Below are 13,806 nucleotides of genomic sequence, written 5' to 3' on the forward strand. Positions count from 1 at the left end.
GGAAGCCCAGCAGAGGGAAGTGCAGAATTCTGCTCTGGGGGAGGGAAAGCCCGCTGCAGGGCTGAGAGGCTCCTGGTGGACACAAAGTTGACTGGGAGACGGAAACACGTCCTTGCAGCAAAGAAGGCCAACAGCCTCCTGGGCTGCATCAGCCAGCGTGCTGCCAGCACGGCGAGGGAGCTGATCCTTCCCCTCTGCTCGGCAGTGCTGAGACACATCTGGGTTGCTGTGCCCAGTGCTGGGCTCCTGGTACAGGAGAGACATGGACTTCCCGGGTTGAGTCCAGTGAAGGGCCACAGAGATGATGAAGAGACTGGAGCATCTTCAGTCTTGGCCAGTGGGAGGCTCAGGGAGCTGGGGCTGGCCAGCCTGGAGGAGAGAAGGCTCAGGGGGAACCTGATCAATGTGTTTAATTCCCTATGGTAAGGAGTAAAGAAAATGCTGCCAGACTCTTCTCAGCGGTGCCCGGTGAATGTTTTTTTGTTGTTGTTTTTTAAAAAAGGCAATGAGAGCTAACTGAGACACAGGAAATTCCAACTGAATGTGAGAAAACCATGAGGGTGGTCAAACTGGAACAGGTTGTGGTGTCTCCATCCCTGGAGACATTTAAAACCAGACCAGGCTCAGCCCCGAGCAACCTGTTCTCATTGAACCTGCTATGGGCAGGGTGGTTGGACACGATCATCTCCAGAGGCCTTCCGACCTCGGCTGCTCTGATTCCCTGACTCTGTGAAATCGGTTAACTCCTCCACCTCTTTCACCTTCCACGTTTGTGGAAGGAAGACAATAGGTAGAAATTGCACAAATTTCCAAATAAATCACTATTATTTCTGTTGGGCCTCCTCTAGGACTTCTATGATAGCCTTGTGCACAACCCTCATATGCTCTAACCATGCAATGGCTACTTTAAAACCATGAACCAATGCCAACAGGATGAACTTGTTCACATACCAGGTGGTACAAGGGAAAATCTTTGTAACTTGGTCACCATTTCTCAACTATGCGAAGTCTGATATTCAAGTGGACATGCCACAGCACTTCTTAGTCTTCATATTTAATTGACTTACAGTATTAGAAAGGAGTATGTTCTGTACTTTGCAGTAATGCCAGCATCCTAGGACTACTTTTGTGTTACTGGGCTATTTTTAAATATGCTTCATTCCTAAACTTTCTGTTATAAATTGATTCTTTTTCTTCATCTGTGAATCTCTATTTTTAATACACAAAATAAGATTTTATATTAAGAAAAATAACATAGAAAGCATGTTTTTTTCTCCCTAGACACAAATAAAAACTGTAAAACTTCGATCACAAACCCCTCAGCTCTTAAAATTGAACAATATGTTTGCTTTTTATGGAAGGACATCATACTTTAAAATAAAAATTAATATAAAATGCTACTGATCATTTTCATTGTCTTATACATGAAATTAAGGGTTAGAGGATTTTATCAAGTATATATATACTTGCATATAAAAAAGTACAGCATACAAAACATAAGCTATGTAGGAAGAAATACTGTTCCATTATGCAACCATTTCACTAAGGATATGGTATGGTATCACTGAATGCAACGTATATATAGGTGATATATAGGGATAAACTCTGTACAGTCTCACAGTATTGAGCATCCCTGCTGTGCACAATAAAGCCCTGGCAAGTTGAATCCAAGCTGAGATTTCCTAATTGCAAGCACAACGCCTGGACTGCAGGTGCTGCAGAGGCAGCAGAACTATCCCGGTCACACAGACTTCTGTTGCTCAATTTGCAACCGAGCCATACTGCCAGGGAGCCTCCATTCAGAAGGGATTCATTGCTACCTTCCTGGCTCAGCAAGAAAAGAATCTTAATGAAAGCATGAGAGAGACTGTCTTAAGCTTTAGCAACACATTTTAGTATATGAATTAAGCAAAAAAAAACTCTCTAGAGCAGATGATTTAATCATAATCATCCTTAGCCTTTTTTTAAAAACCCTGTTTCAATTGGCTTATTTAAATCATCCATAAATATGTAATTTTAATCATGATTTTTCTTCAGTTGATCAGATACTGTATAAGATAAGGTTAATGAATTTTTGTTCACTTTCAGCAATCAGCCAGAAAGGCATAGTAATACTTGCTAAATTCCAGTGAACTGTAATATCCTTCTTTGTTTCCCCTTGAAAATGTAATGAAAAATCTGGCAGAAGCTAAGCTTGTTCTCTACAAGGTTCCACATTATGGTGAATCAAATAAACTGCTTTCTTCTATTCAGAACATTATTTTAAGTCCAACCTGTGAAAGTATTTACATTTATGAAAAGGAGGTGGGTTCAATTTACAGAACTATCAGCTGCTGTAGTTCTACTGCAGTATAGTGAGGTTTTAGTGAATGTTAGAGATAGGTACAAGGTCATGACTTCTGTATTTATTTCAAAATGTAAGAAGGAATTATTACGTACACAACTGACATTTGAAAATATGAACTGCAGGATGAAAAAAAATTTGAAGGTGAAAATACTTGTAACATTCTTATATATTAGCAAAATGTATGTTCACATTTTCAGTATTCAGACCAGATTTTTTTTTTTTAATCATTAGAGAAATGTTTGCATCCCAAATTCTAGAGTATTAGAAAAGATAAGCTGTACATTTTACTAAAGGGGGAGGAGGAAAGAGGAAAAATAATCCTTTAAAACTGTTTCCTAGATACATTATATGAAATTTAAAAGAAAAATGCACTCACAAAAGTCACTTCATGGAAGCTCTTAAAAGAACTGTTTGATACCTAGTTCAGCATTACCATGTCTTCTGTAACCTGTAATCCTACCAACAAGCATGAAACTCTGCTAAGCTGTGTCAATATACATGCATGAAACCTTTTTGTATATGCAGAAAGCATGAGAAATATCATTCAGCTTCCATTGGCAACAGAAAAAAAAAATAAATAAATAAAAGACCTTTTCCGTGATAATGCAAGCATATTTACCACTGATGTGCTGGGCCAAAAATCAATTCTCCACAGAAATGTAAAAAGAAAAATGAAAAGGATGAGAAAGGGGGGTGAAAAAAAAAAAAAAAAGGTAAAAAACAGATATTCATGCTGCATTACTATACACAACTTATCTACAAGCCCTAATTTACTGCCTTATTCATAGACTTATTCATTTTACCAGCACTACAAGGAAAATACGAAACACTTCTTCACAGGTAGCAATTTTCATTAAAATGAGAGGAACGTGAACAAAGTAAAAGCTGTATGTGATCAAAGACCTGCTGGATACCTGAGTCAAACAGTTATTTCAGAGCAAGGTACAAGAGCTAGTCATGCATATGGATGACCTCTCACAAATTAAATGCTAATCGAGAATGCATCTCAACATAAAAAAATGTGGACTGTGAAGTAGATCTGTAATCTCCTTTTACTAAGCAAAGACTAACAAAAAGCCTTCATCATCAATTTCATACTGCATATATCTAATATTAACCACCAAGTCTAGAAATAAAAGAACAGTTTTTCCATATTAAGCATGCCAGCTATCTTTCAAACATCCTCATTTGTATAACATCTCTGCAATCCTTTAACAGATTCCCTAACAGAACGTACTAAAGAGGTCAAATGATCAGAAGTCCTAGTAAGTATGCAGCACTTTGGATGTATGTGGATTGTAAAATGAACAGTTTTACCATGGAAGAATATGCATTGCATTCCCTTTTAGCAACTTCAATACTTACCTTCCAGAAGGTATGGAAAGCACAGGGCTAAGCATCTGCTCCTGGCTGCTCAAGTGCTCCAGGACTGCCTATGGCCATCATCTCATTAGTCCATGGAAACGACGTGCGATGCCCAAGCAGCTGCCCCAGCTTGTACAGGACAACTCCAAGTCAGTAAAGGGGAGGCTGGGGAAGAGCTCGACCGCTGCCCGGGACCACTGGGCAGATGAGATGCCAGCGCCGCAGGCAGTGATCAAACACACAGAAGCTCCCTTTACATAATAGGAAATGACTCCTGTAATCTTATGTTTTCTGTTAAAGCACTGTATGGTTCCTGAGCAGCCAAAAGCTTTTCCACGCAGCATGCAGGGATTTGGGGCTGATTTTTTTTTTCCCAAGCATGTATATTTCTGTAAGAATTATCAGTTATTGTACCAATACACCACAGAAAGCCTTTCACCACCTTGCCACAGGAAACACTATGCATGCTTAAAAGAAATTACATAAAATTCCCTGTTTCTGTTACAGCATTTTCTAATCCATTTCAATAGAAAGGTACTGCACTACTTTTTTGTTGTTTGTTAGTCGGTGTGCCCTTTACTTTCAAGCATACACATCAAAAAACTATAAGCAGCTCTAAAAATAAACCCAGTTGAGGATTACATATCTTCCTAATAAGAAATGTCTTTACTTCTCAAAAGATAACATTAAAGTTAAAAACAAAGTCAAACTGTACTGCACACATTTTAATCTTTTCTGGACTTTAGAAATTAAAAAAAAAAAAAAAAAAAAAAAAGCACATCCAATTCTTACCAGCAATGATAAAAGCAAAACCTCATCCACGTGTTCTCTTCACCACTAAATAACAGATTTAATCAAAATCAAGCCCATTTGCTTAAAAAAGACAACATCATACTGAATTTTTAGCCCACAAAAGCTTAGTGAATTATTTCTGATGCAAGAGTGCCTTTTAGCAATGCAGTTTCTGTTTGACCTTACAGAATAATCTACAGAAGTTGCAGCATTACCTTTCCAGAGATTCACAGGGCATGAACCAAAATCTAACGCATCACTCAGACCCAGTCTCCACACCATTTTCTCATCAGCTTGTGCCTTCATGAGAAGCAAATTGCCAAATAAACAAGCTCAGAACAGAAAGGGGAACGATTTTTTTTTTTTTTCTTTTATTCTCATGCTGTGGATGTCGCTACTTACTTGGCTAAGATATCATCACAAATCCAAAATGATTTCAATTACACAGCGGAGTAATCACCGTTCGGCATCTGTAAGGGATTGATAAGCGGAGCTACATTACCGGAGTCCCTCTGCAGACCGTACCACCCCGGCAGGCAGGTGGGGAGGCAGCCGAGCTTCCTGCCAGAGCATCTCGCTGCCAGAGCGCAGGAGGATGGTTGCTGCCTGCAGTTTCACATTGCTAAAGGAGGGAAGCAAACAGCAGGCAGGGTAAAGGAAGAAAAGGTTTCTCTGAAAGAAAAATGGACTGAACCACCATGTTGTTGTTTGTGATTTTAATACTTCCCTTGGGATAATGACAAAAACGGAAGATGGCAAGCTACCAGGAATATGCCACTTACTCAGAAACGGGAGAAACCTTCAAGGACAAGGACTGTCAAGTCCTATCACTCTCATTTGAGGAGGAAGGGAAGGTGGAGGGGAGGCTGTGTACGAAGGGGGCAAGGGGAGTAAGGGAAGCAGCAAATCCAGTGCCCCCCTGCAGCAGAGAGCAGGCTGCATCGGCTGGCTTGCCGAGCGTTGGAGTACCAAATGTCTCCCTAGCTTTGTTAACTAATTATAAATTAGGCAGCAAATGCAACAAACATGTCTCTCTCAGATTATTTCATAAGCACCTTTTTCAAAGATACAGCTCTCTTCCTCTCGCTCGCTTTCTGCTTATATAAGAACCAAGGTTAATTATAATGAAAACATCAAAAAATTATTTCCAGGCTGTGATGTTTTTGTTGCACTTGTGTTTCTGTCATGCCTTCCAGAAATCTAAAACCCACACAGGAGAAGCATGCAAAAATGCCCTCATCTTTAGTCTGATCTGGTCACATTAGCATACACTGTAAAACCATACACATGCCACAGTAGCTTTGCTCCCCCCCCCCCCTTTTTTTTTTTTTCCTTTTAAACATTAAAAACATAGCACTCTAATTCATGATAATGAGTCTTAGACTTTCTGAGAAACCAGGGCATTTTATTTTATTCCAAGCTTCTTACTATCTGTTCTGTGTTATTTCTTCAGAAAAAAAAAAAAAAATCTGCCTGATATTTTGAATTATTACATGAGTAGGATTCTGAAATGCCAAGGGCTGTTTATTTCAATGGAACACCCTTTCATAGCTGTGCAAAAATAAATAAATAAATAAATAAAATCCAAACACTAAAAATAAAAGGGACATCAGTCCTTTAAAAAATAAATCTATGTAATAGGTTTTTTGTTTTTTGTTTTTTTGTTTTTTTAAGTAAATCATGGTCAGCACGTGCACTGTGTTCCCAAACAGAGACTTCAAATTCTGTACCTCAAACCATTCCATCCTGATAGTGGCTGAACACAGAAAAATATACTGTTTTTCTTCAACTATGTTTAAAATAGCATATAGAAAAGTTGTAAGCTTTTCCATAGTATCCTAGGACAGCAGTGGTTCGTGACTTCACTCTGTCTTGGACAGAATGGGCAAGTGCAAGTAAGCGTACCTCCCTGAGCACTAACAGGAGTAGCTGTGCTGATGCTCTGTCATCCTGCCTTACTCGCTGCTCAGAATATCAATTCAGCCAGTTAAACCAAAAGTCTGCACTGCACCAAAATGGAAGCTATTAAAAAAAAAAAAAAAAGCACCACAGCTAGGATCATTGATCAGGGAGTTTCATCTATGCTGATTTTTTTTTTTTTAAATGAAGTAAAATTTAAATTCCAACTAGGATCAATACAGATTTTTCTCCCGTGAAACTGCCTTTATCATTAGAAAGCTCCAGGCAATTATATGCATGTCAGGGCACTAGATGCAGTGACTTTGTGTTATATTAAGCACAGAGATGTGTCCCCTTTTTCTTAGCAAGTCTTTGGTACAAACTGCAGCTTTAAGGGGCACGGAGTGCAGATTTAAAACTGAATTCAGGCACTGAAAAAAAAATAACAGGACAAAAAAAGTGTTATACTTGAGATGTGTTGTGCTTAGGTCCAGACCCACAAATGTTGGTGACCTCTCCTACTCTGTCAAGAAAGCAGGAAGATACTAATGTAATCTGTAATTATTAAGCTACTAAATTTATTTTTCTGTACATGCTTTAAAGACGATTTGAAAAGGTCTAAAAGGTTGACTGACAGAGTAACAAAATAGATTGAAGAAGATTTTTTTGAACTGTCCTTCCTGTATGAAGAGAGGAATAGCTTAAAGAAGTTGAACACGGTAGAAAAACTTGTTCCATGCATCTGGCTCTTGCCAGTCTGAGGACTGCAGCTCACAGTCACATGTGTCATAGTACAGAAACTTCAGCCCAAGTACAGAATCACCATGCCTAGATTGGACTTGGTCAGGAAATACCCTAATCCTTTGTTGTGACTAATAGAATAGAGGCAAGGGAATATGAATGCAAAGAAAATAACAAAAATATGTTCAAAAAGAAAGAAAATCTTAGTTTGAACATATTATTATGGACCCAACCCAACAGAACAAGTTTTCACGTGAATAGTTCCAGTGCATATTTAACGTAGGGCCTCAAAAGTATCACACCACGTAACAAGATGATCAAGCTATTTAAACTTTTTGCTAGGCTCACCAGTTAGGAGGCCATCTCCAGTGCTGTAGGCATTTTATTGCTAGTGTTGGTGCTACCTTCAGCACAGCACTGCTACTCATCCCACTGCCACCTGTGCTACAGGAAGCCGGCCACCACGGCTGAGCACAACTTCAGAAGATGTGTTCAAGGCCAGGTTGGATGGGGCTTTGAGCAACCTGGGCTACTGGGAGGTGTCCCTGCCCATGGCATGGGGGTTGGAACTGGATGGTCTTTAAGGTCACTTCCAACCCAACCCATTCTACGGTTCTGTGGTAAGATGCGTTTTCGGGAGTAAGAATTGACCTCCTGTGTCATGGCACCATGCACAACACTGGGAGCTTGCCTCATTTTTAAATAGAGAAGCTATGAATGCAAAGTCACGTTATATTTGTCCTTACCTACAGCTGCTATGTGCACACCCTGCAGAGGTGCTACACTTCCTTTCTTCTGCTACAGACCACCACCACTAACGCAATGTCAGGGCTCAGTATGTGCTCACTACCCTTCAAGTTACAGAACAGGGAACACCTGCTAGGCATCACTAGTACCTTACAACCAAAGCTAAAACCAGCAGTTCCATCCCACAAAATAAGCTATTAAATAGCACCAATATTAAAAGGTTGTTTTTATTTATATTTTTTTAACACACAACTGCGAAATAAAGTAACATTTTCCAATTTGCTTGGCTTTCAGCATTTCCAACTCAAAATGGCTACAACGTTAGCAGGCACTTTTTCTCGATCTCATTATAAAATTTAATAGCAAGGCATTGCAAAACAACAAAACATCTGAACAGTGCCTCTCCTGAAATGAAGATTTGTCAGCATGTCCTCATGCCTATTAAAGCGTCCAGTGGCATATTATTTAGCTCTGACAGAAGAACAATTTAACACCTTAACTTGGGGGCAAGTAGCAGAAATGGAGCAGAAAAAGAGCAGAAAATTTGAAAGAAAAATAGAAAGATGTTTCTCGGGACTAACCTTAAAAAACACCACCACAATGCTTACGGGATGTGAAAGGAAGGAGACTTTAGATGGTGAGCTTGAATATGACCTGAGAAATTACTTCTCCAGTAAAACCTCAACTGGCAATTCAGAAAATATCCAGAGACAAAGGGAAGATTCTACCTAATTTCTTTAGAGAAAATGTCAGTCCAGATGTGCTGGTGACAGACGTCATAAGCACCTTTCAAGGTCTTTATGAGATAATTAATGACAGGAAACACAGGAACATAATTTTAATTCCTCTTTCAGGATCTTGGGGACGAAGACCTCCTTTTCAGTGAGGCTGTCCAATCAAAGGAATAGCACTGGAAATCAGCAGCAGATTTCTAATATTTTTCTAATCACAACCCAGATACTTAAACTAGAACAGCAGACTGGCAGCCTTTCATATTTTTAAACCTCATTTGCTACATTTTAAAAACAGGAATTAAATCTGTTTTCAGACTCGGTATTTCTCCAGTTTTGTAACATTCTGCAGTAATATTTCTGCAAAGAAACAGCTTGCATTTCCAAACCGCGCAAACATGTTGTTATCCCAGGAAGCAACATGACCTAATAAAAGAAGTAGAGGAGAGGGACCTCAGAACACCCAAATTCAAGGACTTGCCCTGCAGTTTCTTGACTATGGGATGTTAGTAGGTCACTTAATCCCACTGTGCTTCAATTTCTCTAACTATAAAATAAGTATATGCACTAGTAACAAATTACTGCAGTTATAGGTTGCTTGACTTGTTAACCATTTCCTGTCTTTGAGAGAAGGGTATTTGACATACCTAAGTGTACTCTCTGAGGCAATGAAGGTTAGGAGATAAGCAGCACACGTTTAAAACATTGCTTTTATTGTACAAATTACTTTTACGACTGATAAACTACTGTGGTCCATAGCAGCTCACTTTCCACATCAGAATCCCAGTTTTCTCATACCTGAAAGCAGACCTACTAGAATGCCACCACTGTGGTTACCTCCTCTTTCCTCCAACCTCTGTCATCTGATATCCATGAATACAAACATTTCTTCTTCCTTTCCCTACCACCCATGCCCACAAAGAACAGATGTGCTACAAGGTTGGGCTGGCATCACCATCCCCTTCCCTGCTACAGCGTTAGTGCTCTGATAACTAAACCAGGGTCACCCGAGTGAGAAGAGCCCTTTCAAAAAAGAATCAGGCCCTTTCAAAAAGAATAAAACCTAAGGAAAGCAGAGTCTACTGGAAGCAGCATTAATGAGTCTGAGCTTCCTAATAAAGTTCAAATAAACCTGGCTCACTGCCTAACCACAGCAATGACAGAGTTCCCAACAGAGCAGCTTCTTTAGTTTCTCCTCCAAAGAAGTGATATGTATTTGCCAGAGTAAGCATCTGCAGCTGCAACATCTGATACAGCTACACCTAAATCCACAGCTGAAATCAGCTCCTTCGTGATCTGAACAGTCTAAGATGTCCCCCAAAATATGAAAACAGTATTACACAAGCATTGCACCTCTTTCTTAGTTTAAGACAGAATCTTCCTTAGCACATGCAGATGAGAAAAACTATTTTTTAAACACTCAGGACAAATCATAACCAGTAAAGTAGCCTAACAGTAGCACTAAAGAATAACCCGAGAGTGACACAGGTTTTAGGAACCGAGGAATGAGGTATTCAATATGCTTAGGAATCACCCCTTCAATTTAGTCTGTATTTCAACACTGTAAGTGTGCTGGTGGGCACACTTTGAAACAGGAGTTGTCTCTTCTGTGTTTTTTTTGTTTGGTTGGTTGGTTGGTTTTTTTGGTCTCAGTGGAGATTACAGGCCCTCACAGGCACTGGTAGGATACTGACAGTTTAATTTCAAATGATAGGATCCTACAACTAAAAAAAAGTATGTTAGTTTGTATGAGCCTACAGATTTCAAGCAGTCTACCATTCAGAGATGTTCAGAAATAGGGTTGAAATTTTGTACGTACAGATAGCTTACATGGATCCACATCTCTGTTTCACCAAATCTCGTCTTCCAGAGAGCACAGATAAGTTTAGAACAAGAATGTTGGTTCAGTACCTTCTCCTGATATCACTGATACAAAATACTACAACAATTTTCTGGAGGTTGTTTTTCCTTCTTACTGGCTAATGCTTTGTACAGGAAACCATTCATCTTCAATTGGAAAAGCATATTCAAAGTCAGAATGCATTTGAAAGAACATCCTTTACGGTGAAACTGCCTATGCCTATGACATGGATATCAATCTCAAGTTAAGTACCACCTTTATATAGCTAGGTCTCACTATAACCTTGGATTGCTCCTTCAAAAAGGAAACTGACATATTTAAATTAATTGTTACACAGTCATATTTCAGACACCTTGGACACTAATAAATAATAGCAGAGAATTAAAGTATAAATTTGACCTGTTAATAATATTAATAAAAAAATGCATCCTTCTCAAGACATTCTCTAAGCCTTCATTCTTCAATATATGCATTTTTCATACATACCTCAATATCCTTACTGTAAATCTCAGACTGACACAGTAACTACTGTCGTAGTGTTTTCCAAAACTATATCAACAACTGAAGCCTGTACTAGCATTATTTAACATAGTACTCTAGTAAAAGCAAATGATTAACATAAATTGAAATAACAGTGGGACAAGGTTCAATCATTCTCAACAATTACAAAGAGATAAAATTTTAGCAAACTATAAAATAAGTGCTTTCAATAGCTCAGCAAATAATAGAACTGGTATACATTTTATCTAGAAATAAATCACCTTGAAGGAATGATTTCTGTTGCGTTTGTTGTGGCATTGTTTTGTTTCATTTTCCCCAATATAACAAGATAAAAGTCTATGTATAGCTTCTTGGGTAAGGCAACCTGACCTGCTAAGCTTTGTTAAGCCGCACGTTTCTGCCCTGTTCTGCGAGTGCCAGTAATCATCCTGCATGGCGACGTGCACACCCGCGCAGCCTCCAGGACGAGCACGAGCCCCGTGCTGAGGACCACGCAGCCACCCCGCCTCCTGGCATGGTTGGCCCCACGTCTTCTGCACCGTCAGCCTCTCCTTTCCATGGCCACGGAGGCCAATTAAAAGATATGTGGCTCTTGATGTTCCTCGGCATGGGAAGAGGAAATTGGAGCCTGCCTGCCGCATAAATCACTCCCAGCCTCCGACGTCCATCCCCATACCACAGCCTTCTGCCTTGCGCAAACCGCTCAGTTTGTAGCAGCCGGCATTCGCAGGGCTCCCTGGCCAGCAAGGGCAGCCCCCACCGGGGCTGGCAGCCCCCACCTCGCTTTCTGTGTTCACTCACAGACTGGCCCCTGTGGCTTGAAGGGCTTTGCTGCTACGGGCTGGAACTTGCCAGAACATTTTCGCCTGGTCCCATTTTTCATAACATGGGGTTTGACAGAAGGGCTACAGTGCAGCCAAACCAGAAAAAGGGTATTAACACCAACACATCAGTCATTCTGCTGCTACTAGAGCACCTGGGAATCTCTCTCACAAAACCCATGACAGGAGTTCAAACTACTAGAGAGTCATGCCCCAGACTGAAATTACCTTGACAGCTATTTGTAATTTTGTATATTAAAACACTACCATGAGGTTTTATTCACAGTTATATAGGGATTTGAAATAAGTGTTCAAATGCTTTAGCAAAGGGATTTATTTTCTTAGCCTTATAAAAAGGAAGATTAAAGAATTATTGGAATACATATAATAAATATTTATTCATAAACATAATTTATATAAAAATATTTGTTCATATTATTAAATACATATTAACCAAATATCAGATCAAAATCTTATTGTATATGAAATAAAAATATATTGTAAATGAAGATAAGTTAGCTTGGCTTCTAGACCGAACAGTGTTATAAAGAACCATTAGCTGTTTCTTAATCCCAGACGCAAGACCATGAAATAATAGCTGTCATAATTTTGCCAGAATTTCAGCACTTTCTGACAAAGCCCGTGCAGCAACAATGCCTAGGGGCTTGCCAAGGCATAAATGTTATTCTAGAATGAAGTGGACTATCTAGTGCAGGCAAACTGTACATGTGAAGAAAAATGTTATTGTAGGAAAAAAAATACGCGATATCTAGTCTAGAATAACGCCACGTCCAAACATGATTCATGCATTTCTTCTTCCTTTTCCTTCAATTTCATTACAAAGACGGAGAATAAATGTGTCCTCACACTAATCTACTCCCAAGTATCTGCATGTATAGGCAAGCCACATGCATGGCTTCTTGTTTTTGCTGACCTGACAAATGCTTACATTGTACAAATGTCATCTTCAACACTTTCTAAAAGACCTTATTCACAAGGTAGCAACAGGAAGCAGAACTGAACAGGGACTTCAGTGAGAAGTTAAATGGCATCTGGCAAACCAGCAATGTGACTACATACAGAAATATTTTCTAGTATTTCCTTAAGTGAAATAGTCCTTCAAACTATGCCCTATTATAATAATCTTTCACCAGAAACATTCATGTGCTGCAGATAACTACATTCCTAGTTAACCAAAAAGTTCTGAAAGACAAAAATATATATATCCTTCTGCTTGGTCATAAATGGGTCAAGAAAGGATTTACGGGCAAACAAAGCAAGCTAGGATCTCCTCTGCTCCCCAGAGACGCTCTAAAGCAGCCAGGCAATACAATCTTGAACCAAAAGACCAAGAAAGGATGAACCAAAAAGCACTTCTATTCCTTATAAGCTATGGTGGGGCCCATCCATGTTTAGCCAACCAGTGAGCACAGGCTACAAGGTTTGAATGTTTTGCGGACTAGATTTTAACTACCTTTTCTCGGATACAGATTTGTTGCTCTGTCCTTCACTCAATACATAAATAAATAAATAAACATTTACAAACTAGGAATATGCTTGTAGTGGAGGAAGAAAACAACTCATTCTGAGCACAAAGAACAGGTAATGTTATTTTGCACAGGAAAAAAGAGGTTATTGATATATTTCACTGTGGGTCATTTGACAGTTCATGTCACAGTCTCAGAGAGGACTACAGAGACCACACGTGTCCCAGGAGAGCATGTGAATTCAGGAACCCAGAACTCAAGGCCTTGTCCAGAACTTGGCCACCAGGATGACTGACACAGCACTGTAACCCTTTTCCAGGGCTAATACACAGACACAATTTCTTAGTGAGGTTTTTGCTGCAAATAAATCTGTTGGATGTCTTAGCGTCCAGCAATAAAACTGCAGACCATAGCGATGAAATCCCTGCAGCCTCTGCCTATTCGAGGCTTGCATAAGCTACCATTATTCTTGTTCTCTGGCATATGCCCTTGCCCGTTGGATATGTGAAGATCA

General features: G+C 39.5%; 1 protein-coding gene across 20 annotated transcripts in view; it reads right to left on the reverse strand.

Moving 5' to 3' along the window:
- ATP2B2 (ATPase plasma membrane Ca2+ transporting 2) overlaps positions 1 to 13,806 on the reverse strand; it is a 417,587-nt gene that overhangs the window by 232,204 nt on the left and 171,577 nt on the right. Inside the window, exon 1 of one of the 20 annotated variants that reach the window (XM_040568572.1) lies at positions 4,907 to 5,139. The exons of 17 other annotated variants lie outside the window; for them this stretch is intronic. The gene's annotated coding sequence lies outside the window, so the exon portion shown is untranslated. Of the gene's footprint in view, positions 1 to 3,712; positions 3,915 to 4,719; positions 4,829 to 4,906; positions 5,140 to 13,806 lie in introns of those variants that run through there. 2 more of the 20 variants (XM_040568575.1, XM_040568576.1) reach the window with 2 other exon arrangements.

This window comes from Cygnus olor, chromosome 10, assembly GCF_009769625.2.
Source record: "Cygnus olor isolate bCygOlo1 chromosome 10, bCygOlo1.pri.v2, whole genome shotgun sequence".
Classification (NCBI taxonomy): domain Eukaryota; kingdom Metazoa; phylum Chordata; class Aves; order Anseriformes; family Anatidae; genus Cygnus; species Cygnus olor.